Source organism: Aulonocara stuartgranti (assembly GCF_965226115.1).
Source record: "Aulonocara stuartgranti genome assembly, chromosome: 20".
Taxonomy (NCBI): Eukaryota; Metazoa; Chordata; class Actinopteri; order Cichliformes; family Cichlidae; genus Aulonocara; species Aulonocara stuartgranti.
The window spans coordinates 16,450,302-16,460,299 of NC_138956.1; the positions used below are offsets into that span (position 1 = coordinate 16,450,302).

At 42.9% G+C, this 9,998-nt stretch overlaps 2 long non-coding RNA genes across 3 annotated transcripts; both read right to left on the reverse strand.

Moving 5' to 3' along the window:
* Positions 1-1,215: 1,215 nt before the first annotated feature.
* On the reverse strand, positions 1,216-2,710 carry LOC309697051. 2 transcript variants are annotated; one of them, XR_014273741.1, is made up of 6 exons: positions 2,606-2,710; positions 2,123-2,194; positions 1,926-2,014; positions 1,711-1,813; positions 1,366-1,468; positions 1,216-1,286 (listed from the first exon to the last, which is right to left on the reverse strand). It is a non-coding gene; the product is annotated as an uncharacterized lncRNA (long non-coding RNA). The 2 variants fall into 2 exon arrangements; XR_014273742.1 differs by having other exon boundaries at positions 1,711-2,014.
* A 259-nt stretch (positions 2,711-2,969) lies between these two features.
* On the reverse strand, positions 2,970-3,893 carry LOC309697408. The gene is made up of 3 exons (XR_014273818.1): positions 3,882-3,893; positions 3,368-3,393; positions 2,970-3,058 (listed from the first exon to the last, which is right to left on the reverse strand). It is a non-coding gene; the product is annotated as an uncharacterized lncRNA (long non-coding RNA).
* Positions 3,894-9,998: the final 6,105 nt, after the last annotated feature.

The window sequence follows — 9,998 nt, forward strand, 5'->3', positions numbered from 1 at the left end:
TGTTTCATTCAAAATAGTCAACAGGGTTGCAAGAAGCATGTGGAAAAACCAAGGCACAAAATAACTGCCCATGAACTGAGAAAAGTCAAGCGTGCAGCTGCCAAGATGCCACTTGCCACCAGTTTGGCCATATTTCAGAGCTGCAACATCACTGGAGTGCCCAAAAGCACAAGGTGTGCAATACTCAGAGACATGGCCAAGGTAAGAAAGGCTGAAAGACGACCACCACTGAACAAGACACACAAGCTGAAACGTCAAGACTGGGCCAAGAAATATCTCAAGACTGGTTTTTCTAAGGTTTTATGGACTGATGAAATGAGAGTGAGTCTTGATGGGCCAGATGGATGGGCCCGTGGCTGGATTGGTAAAGGGCAGAGAGCTCCAGTCCGACTCAGACGCCAGCAAGGTGGAGGTGGAGTACTGGTTTGGGCTGGTATCATCAAAGATGAGCTTGTGGGGCCTTTTTGGGTTGAGGATGGAGTCAAGCTCAACTCCCAGTCCTACTGCCAGTTTCTGGAAGACACCTTCTTCAAGCAGTGGTACAGGAAGAAGTCTGCATCCTTCAAGAAAAACATGATTTTCATGCAGGACAATGCTCCATCACACGCGTCCAAGTACTCCACAGCGTGGCTGGCAAGAAAGGGTATAAAAGAAGAAAAACTAATGACATGGCCTCCTTGTTCACCTGATCTGAACCCCATTGAGAACCTGTGGTCCATCATCAAATGTGAGATTTACAAGGAGGGAAAACAGTACACCTCTCTGAACAGTGTCTGGGAGGCTGTGGTTGCTGCTGCACGCAATGTTGATGGTGAACAGATCAAAACACTGACAGAATCCATGGATGGCAGGCTTTTGAGTGTCCTTGCAAAGAAAGGTGGCTATATTGGTCGCTGATTTGTTTTTGTTTTGTTTTTGAATGTCAGAAATGTATATTTGTGAATGTGGAGATGTTATGTTGGTTTCACTGGTAAAAATAAATAATTGAAATGGGTATATATTTGTTTTTTGTTAAGTTGCCTAATAATTATGCACAATAATAGTCACCTGCACACACAGATATCCCCCTAAAATAGCTAAAACTAAAAGCAAACTAAAAACTACTTCCAAAAACATTCAGCTTTGATATTAATGAGTTTTTTGGGTTCATTGAGAACATGGTTGTTGTTCAATAATAAAATTATTCCTCAGAAATACAACTTGCCTAATAATTCTGCACTCCCTGTAGTGTACCCGGTCTTTGGCTGCAATCACACACCAGCACTGACTGCACTTCCTAGTTCGATCTGCAAAAAATAATTTGTTTAAGTACAAGTTACATTTTCCAATGTTAGAGAAAAAGAAGGCGGCTAATTTTATCTTTACCTATTGAGGAAAATAAGTAGTGGCAAAGTCGGGACCTGAGCTTTGGGATTTCAGTGTTGTACTCCTCCACTTGTGTTTTACCGTCAATGAGAGATTGGGCAAACTAATAATTGACGAAGAAGAAAAAAAAAAGAAGAAAAAAAAATTAGATTAACAAAGAAATGGGTTTTTTTTAACCCCCCCCGAGAAAAAAAAACAGAGCAACCAAAGCAAAGCATTACTGCTGAAATGGTTCAATCTACAAAAATTTTTTAGATTTTACCATCCTGCCTCTAAGGCTTTAAAAACTGAATAGGCAAAAATGTAAACATTACTTATATAGGTTAAAGCTATAGTTTTCAGTACCATTATGACATGCACTCCACATGAGTTCCCATCCTGTTGATGTGGGTGGCTCACATGTGACAAAGTCCACTCTCCAGTGCAGCCTCTTGCTGAAGCAAATGAGCTGAGAGATCGCAGTTATTACAAATAAAAAGCATATAGAGAAATCAATAACCACGTTCGGTAATGATTTCAATTAAATTAAATATGTTATGTTAAATATGTTAATTAATTACCTCCAGTTTTTCAACACCGCACTTTTTCTGACCTCCGACTCTCCAAATGAATTCATATAGACTATGGTCCTCTTGGGTATGTCACAAAACTGTTTTGTAAAAAGATGGATATGGTAGGCTTGGGCCTTGAGCTTTCCTAATGAGGGACACTGAAAAGTATCATGCACTAGAGAGAGTGCAAAATCTGTGCAACTAACAAACAAGGTCCAGTGGCTGCCGTTTTCCAGACAGGCTCCAATCAATTTCTCATACATCTGAAAGATGTTTTTCTGGAAATAAAAAGAATGTGACAAGTATGTTTTTCTGTCAAGAATGACACTGCAAAACTGCGAAAGCTTGTCAGGTGAGACTTGTAATTAATTCTGCAGATACACAAACATACAGAAAGTGTCATTTTTTGTTTACATTAATTAAGTTCTATAGTGTGTACGAAACAAATCAAGACCACAGACTCAACACGCACCACTCAAGTTTTGGTGTTCTTTATCAGTTGGCCAAGACAGAAATGTTTTAATCTGTGTGCATTGCTTTTGAGCAAGTCTTTACACAGAAAAGATTTCAGAAACATATTTTTCAGGTTCTTCTGACAAGGTTTCAATTTTGGAAAATGCTGTTTGTTTATAGTGGCAACTTATAAACCCTTTGTGATAAGAACATAGTTACCACAGTCCAAGTCATACCTTCAAAAAGTATGCACTTTGTGCTCTTGTGGACCCATCCAAAATTTTTCCAGTGATTTGGCTTGGTATTGGATAAATGTGAGGGAAATTCTATAAAAATAACATAAATACACCTATATTTTCAAATACATTACAAAAAACATAAACATGCTATGTCATTATGATCAAACCAGCTTTTCAACATACCTCACAGTGCAAATAGATTAGGCCATCTATTACCTTATAAAACAAATAAATAAATACATACAAATAAAAACAGAACTAAGGAATACGATTCATTAAGTAAATTGTACAATAAAGTGTATTTAAAGCAGAATTTAACATTAGTTTTATGACAACATAAAAGGATGTTTATGTCAAGAGGTACCTCATCTGAAATGTTTGTCTGGTCAAACAGGGATTTCAAACTTGAAATACCAATAGAGTTTGGTCCAGCTACTCCCACAAGGTAATCTGTGAGAAAGCATATGCTGTAGTCAACAGATATCATTTTCTTTTTGCATGCTGCAACCATCATCCATTTCAGTCTTCTAGGAGCTTTGTCTGGTTGTAGTTCTTTTTTCTCCTCCTCTCCCCTCATCTATTAATTAAATTGTTTTCTGACCTTCCTAACTGTTTCCGACCTGTCTTCCCAATGTGATTTTTAAGCAATATATGTATGGTCATTAGGGGGTGAAATTTTTATTGCAGTTGTACGTGTAACATTGCATGTGATAATAAAAGGCTTGATTGGTTGATTATTCAACATGCGTTGATATTTACCTGACATTGTGAAGGAGTCACAGTTTCTGTAAGGATGTAAGAACATAACATGTGGATTTGTTACACTTCTTTTTCACAAGTTAATAACAATCAATAATTTTCATTCCATTATTAACAAGCTATCACACGATGTCCCAGGAACAACATTTACACGATGTCCCAGGACAAATTTGTAAATTTCTGGATTACTGTTAATCTCCATAGAATCAAGAACTCATGTCCAGTTTCACAGCTATGGACCAGTTAATTATGTTTCCAGGTGATAGTTTGATTCATAGATTCAGCAAACAACCATTAGTCTAGGCCTTTTAGTTCAAATTCTCTTCACTTATGTTTCTAAAATGATCAGGGAAGCTACTGCAATTTTGCCTGACCCAACCCCCGGGCCACGAAAGACCCAAAAAGTTGGGGAACGCTGGTCTAGAGAACACTGGTTAGCTAATGCTGTCGTCAAGTAGCCTATCACTAGCAAACAAACAGCAAGCCAAGTGAGGAACATATGTATAATGCTTACCGTTTATTAAAGAAAAGTATCCTAAATTTACTTCAAATTCGGCGGACAGGCGGCGGTTTCTCGCTTCTTCACTTGTATTTCGAAATACTCGAAGGTGGGTATTTCGAAGTCACAAAGGAATGACGTCACAAGAAGGTGATTGGTCACTTGCAACGTTGAACCTGGAACAACATTAATTATGATGATGTGGGAACAAGGCCAACACGAGGATATCAGATCGTCCGTTTGAGGGTACAGTTGTCCATTGTGTGTGTGTGTAGGTGGTTGTGTGTGTGTGTGTGTGTATGTTCAGTCCATGAGTTTAACGTGGGTCAGATGTCAGGAGGCAGAGTTCAGGAGTCTGACAGCTGTGGGGAAGAAGCTGTTCCGGTACCTGGTGGTCTTAGTCCGGAGGCTCCTGTAGCGCCTCCCAGAGTGCAGGAGGGTGAAGAGTCCATGTGATGGGTGACTGGGGTCTTTGATGATTTTCCCAGCCCTTTTCAGACACCGCTTCCTGTAGATGTCTTTTATGGCAGGAAGTGGTGCTCTGGCGATGCGCTGGGCAGTTTTCACGACCCTCTGCAACGCCTTCCGGTCCGAGGCAGAGCAGTTCCTGTACCAGACTGTTATACAGTTGGTCAGGATGCTCTCGATGGTGCAGCGATAGAAATTCACCAGGATGTCTGAGGACAGGTGGTTCTTCCTCAGAGTCCTCAAGAAGAAGAGGCGCTGGTGAGCCTTCTTGACCAGCTTGGAGCAGTTGGTCGTCCAGATGAGATCCTCGGAGATGTGGACTCCCAGGAACTTGAAGCTGCTCACACGGTCCACAGCCGTCCCCTTAATGTGGATGGGTGGATGTGGAACAGGGAGAGATGGTCCGATTGTCCAATGTGGGGGAGGGGTGTGGCTTTGTAGGCTCCAGCCAGGTTGGAATACACATGGTCTAAAGTCTTGTCTCCTCTGGTGTGGCAGGAGACATGTTGGTGAAATCTGGGGAGGACTGTCTTTAAGTTGGTGTGGTTGAAGTTGCCAGCAACAATAAAAGCAGCCTCGGGGTGTTTATTCTGGTGTTTGTTAATGGCTGCAGAAAGTTCTTTCATGGCCAACCTAGCATTAGCGTCGGGGGGGATATACACGGCAGTGAGTATGATCGAAGTGAGTTCTCTGGGGAGATAATAAGGTCTGCATTTGACCATTAAAAACTCCGCATTAGGTGAGCAGTGACTCTCAGTAGTAGTGGAGTTCATGCACCAAGCATTGTTAATATAAATGCACAAACCTCCACCTCTGGTCTTGCCGAAGTCATCTGCTAGCCTGTCGGCTCGGTGTGTGTGGCGTCCTGCTAATTCGATAACATTGTCCGGGCAACTGTTGTTCAACCATGTTTCGGTGAAAAACATGACATTTGAGTCCATAATCTGTCTGTTGTTAGTGATGGAGAGCCGTATTTCATCCATTTTGTTTGCCAGAGAACGGACATTGGCGAGGAAAATACTGGGTAAAAGCAGCCGGTGTGGTGTTAGCTTTAGCTTAGCCCGTAGCCCTCCGCGCCTACCTCGCCTTTGTTTACGATCTCGGCGCCGTCTGCGTGCACTTCCGCCCGGCCGGGAGAGTGGGCAGCCTCCAGTGTCCTGGAGATCTCTGGGATGAGTCGGAGATCGGCGATAAAACTGTTGGAGTTATGAGTCCAGATGTCCAGAAGCTCTTGTCTGCTGTAGGTCAGCATCGCACAGCAATTCTGGACGAATAATCCGGTTAATTACACAAGATTCACTGATTCATCATCTTGCATTCCTTTACCTTTGAAGCTTTACTGTAACCCAGACAGTCTCTGTCAGTCGAGACACTGGAACAGATATGGTGGCGAGATCAGTTGGATTTTGATCTGTGCCACTGGTGAGGAGCAGTCATCTGTTGGATTCAGTGAACGTGATTGTGCACATATCAATAAAAATGTTTAGTCTCATTGTGGATGTATCCAAGAACTATGTTACTGTCGCAAAAACCCCCAAAACAAAACAAAACAAAAAAAACTTCATAGCATCAGGTTTAAGGGCAAGCTCCTCGAGGATTAGTTCTGCCATTTCGACAGCCAGCGCTGCCCCACAGAGTTCAATGTGAAGGATAAAGAAAAAGTTTAGGAGCTAGCTTTGCTCTTCTGAGTACAAAACCATCTTGACGCTGTCATCTGTAGTGATGACTTTCAGATAAGCTACTGCTCCTATGGCCCAATTTGAGGCGTTAGAAAATACACAGAGCTCAGTACAAGTAGATCTAACTCTTCACTAGCTGTCAGCTCCAAGTCCTGAATGCCGTTAAGGAAGGATGACTGCCAAGCTCTGAAGCTCTCAGGCTTCATTGAATTTGTAGTTAGTTCAAAACTGTAGTTACTAATTTCCTGCATGCTTACATGGAGATGGAGTCTGAGAATGTTGCTATATATCCTATATCCTTTGGGCAGTATCTGAATACATCATGGACTCTGTTGTGAAGAACCCTTAAAAGTATGGTGAGCATGTGATGTGGTGTACTGAAGAAAGAATGGGTGTTGTCCTGTAGCTGGTTGATACTCAATTAGCAGTGAGTACCCTGGTTTTGAAAGGTGATGCATGATATTCTGTATTAGATTCTGGAAGTTCGGTTGACAGTGATGGCTTCCTAACACAGATGGGACTTTGGGTGCCTGGAGAATCTATGATGGATTTAAAACTGACATGCACGTGATTTTCAAGGTATGCTTCAGTTTGCTGTTTAATGATCGATGATGAGATGCTGCTCCTGATGCTCCGTGTATCGTCACATTTCATAGCTGCTGCTGCCTCCAAAACCTATGCCTCTGCAGCAGAAGCTGCATCTGCTTTTTCATGTTCCAGTGCTTCCAGATCTGCCTCAAGTCTGGTCTTTTCCAATTTCAACTTGGCCTTTTGTTTTTTTAGTTCAAGCTAGTGGTGGGTGCATTGATCCGAATATAGACTGTATCGATACCAAGTCGGCATCAGTATTGGATCGATACTAGCCTGGTGAGATCGATTCTTTACTTTGTTTGCAATGCTGTACTTTTGGCAAAGATGAAACAGCCAGGTCGCCGGACACGCCGCTCCTGTGTCAACGCAGAGCAGGCTCACTTTGTTCCCCCTCCCCTCTCTTCTGTTTAGGTGTTGTGCTGTCTCGTGACGTGACTTAGATGCTTTGGGGATTGTTAAGTTGTTTACATATTAATTATATTTTCACTAGTTGTATCATAGTTTCTCAGCAGTCCTTGTTGTAATTTGTTTACTGGTTTGCGTGGACTTTTTATTTTAGAAAATTCTTTTAAAAAAAAACAAACTTGATAACTAAAACATCACGGCAGACCCGATGGCATTTTCATGCTTTGCAGCATAATTTATTCTTACAATAGTCACATGGTTGCTGTAACTGTACATTTAACGGCTGCAGCTTGTTGTGTTGGGCTCTTGAATCAAACTCCCCGCTCAAGCAATAACGTGGAGCAACAACCATCTTTTACTTTCGCTTACTGTCGTGCTGATTACATGCCACCATTCCCTGACTAAAGGGTAAGTACTGCCGCCTAGTGGCGCATGATGTACATCAATATAGATTACACCACATCCCCCTTACTGAAGTTCTTTTGCTCTTCAAACAAAACATAACTGCATAATATATATTTTTTTCAATACAGACATACCCCAGCATTTCAGGAAACATGAACTCGGTATTTTCATAAACACTTTCTTTTCTCTTGTAACAGATGTCTAACCATTTTCCCTTTTAAACATGCTACTCTCAAAACCACAACTTAGCATTTGAAATACAACTTTTCCCTTTCCAAACAATTAGCTTCACAGATCAAGTCTTTTCGGTTTAATCACTTCCCTACCAGACCGGGTTCTAACCACACCTGGTGTATGGGGTGCGCTTGGCTCAGAAACAGTCTCTGTAGGAGTGGACTGGATCTGTTTTGCTTCGGTTTGAGTCTCTGTTTGCGGGATCAGCACAAGATGACTGCGGTTCCTTCTGATTGTCCCTTGGGGTTCACTGATGATGTACGATCGTGGAGTTGGGTGGACTGATGTCACTGTGCCCTGTGCTTTTGCATCCGTGATCCAGACTGGTTACCCTGGCAACAATTTATCCAGTTCTCTTGTTCTGTCTTTTCTTAAAACATTCAGTTTGTCTCAGCCTTTTCTCTCTCTCTGAACGACAAACCTGCTGAAAATCAGGCAGACGGGGCTGTAAGGTTTCGGGAAGCATTGGCAAGGTAGTACGAAGCCTGCGCCCCATGAGAAGTTGAGCCGGGCTGTAGCCATTTGCCAGTGCTGTTGTTCTGTATGCTAGCAATGCCTTGTATGGATCGCTAGCTTTTTTGAGGAGATTCTTGATGGTCTGGACGCCCCTCTCCGCCTCGCCGGTACTCTGCGGGTACCTGGGACTACTGGTGACATGCTCAAAACAGTAGTCCTTTGCAAAGTCTCTCATTTCTTGACATGCAAATTGTGGGCCATTATCGGTAATCAATGCTTCAGGTATTCCATGGCGTGCAAATATTGACTTTAAATGCACAATCACATTGGCTGAACGAGTTGGGCTGAGTTGAGCAATCTCGACATATCTCGAGAAATAATCTACTACCAACAGATAATTTTTGTCTTTTAGTGTGAACAAATCAGCTCCTAAATTCTGCCATGGCCTCTCAGGTAAACGTGTGGGGATAAGAGGTTCCCTCACATTAACCCTCTACTGTATGCACAGCCTGCACTTAAGGACACGTTCACTGATCTGATTACTCAAGCCTGGCCACCACACTGCTTGTCGCGCACGTTCTCTACACTTAACGGGTGACTGTGGCTCAGAAGGTTGGGAATCGCATCTGTAACCGGAAGGTCGCCGGTTCGATCCCTGGGCTCTCTGTCCTGGTCGTTGTGTCCTTGGGCAAGACACTTCACCTACCGCCTACTGGTGTTGGCCAGAGGGGCCGATGGCGCGATATGGCAGCCTCGCTTCTGTCAGTCTGCCCCTCACAAAAGCCCATGTTAGCATCGAGCTTGGAGAAATACTGCGCACCTGTGAGCATGCCTAGCGTTTGGTCTACAGAGGGAAGGATATATCTTTCACGACACACTGACCCATTTAATATTGTCATGTCCACACAGATGCGGACTTTCTTTTTGTCCTTTTTGGGGGCTACGACCATGCCACAACACTAGTCTGTGGGCTCTTCCACACGACTGAGTAAAACCAAAGTTACTTTCCCTAGTAACTAGTTACTTTGAAAGTAACGAGTAACTTGAAGTAACTGAGTTACTTTTGATGGAAGTAACTAGTAATGTAACTTAGTTAATAATTTAAAGTAACTTACCCAACACTGCCCACCACATACCCCCATCATCCGGCCGTACTCCGCTGAGCAAGCGAGGGAATCGGCCCGGATCATTGGTGCCCGATGCCCAATGCCCAGGCCCAGCGACGGGGAACTGTCCACTCTGGTGGTCACCCGCGCATCCAGCAGCACCTGTGACAAGGTGGTTGCGGGGGCCGCCCGTGCCTCCTTCCAGTGCACTGTTCACCCTTAAAATAATCATACGGTTGCTGTAACTGTACATTCAACGGCTGCAGCTCTCCCACTGCCAGCCGTACACATCACCACCAAAAACAACAACAACACAAGCAGAGCACAGGTTTTAAGCTGGCAAGGCGTGAGTGTAGATGGCTTGTAGACACCTGCAGCAGCATCGCAGACCACAATAATAAAGCATTTTCTATTTAATTATAAACGTTGCTAATTATGTCCTGGGTTTTTACTATTTAATAATAAAAAAAGGAAACATGACAAGAAACACTTACGTTAACGAAAATTAATTGAGATTTAGCAATTTAATGATGCATCCACCTTATTTATTGAAAAGTATCCGTATCGATGATACTGACCCATATTTACTTGGTATTGGATCGATACCAAAATTTGCAGTATCGCACACCACTAGTTCAAGCTGCCTTTGTGCACATATAGTTCTGGTATGCGCAGCTCCAGCTCCGGCTTTAGCAGCATCGCTGGCTACTGAATGTTTTAAGGAAGAGGTGTGCTTAAAGCTGGAGACTGTTGATACTTTGTCATTCTTGTCTGCAGTCTTGACATGC